A 268-nucleotide genomic window follows, 5' to 3' on the forward strand; every position below is an offset into this window, starting at 1 on the left:
AGGAGGATTACTGGACTTGTGAACAGAGCCTAAGGCACCAATAAAAATAAAAAAAAGCACAAATGCAATGATGAATTGACTCAAAGTGTACTTATAAAGTTGCAGAATTATTCATCGTCCATTAATCAGGAGGTCATCATCCACCGTGCAGCAGATGTCAGCACTTGCTTTACTGCAGTCACAGGGATACAGGATCAGAGCAGCCTCTGATGGGAGGGGTTTTTTTTTTCGTTTTTCTGTCACTTTCACTTTCACTTTCACTGCCTCT

This window comes from Anomaloglossus baeobatrachus, chromosome 11 (genome assembly GCF_048569485.1).
Source record: "Anomaloglossus baeobatrachus isolate aAnoBae1 chromosome 11, aAnoBae1.hap1, whole genome shotgun sequence".
In the NCBI taxonomy this organism is placed as follows: domain Eukaryota; kingdom Metazoa; phylum Chordata; class Amphibia; order Anura; family Aromobatidae; genus Anomaloglossus; species Anomaloglossus baeobatrachus.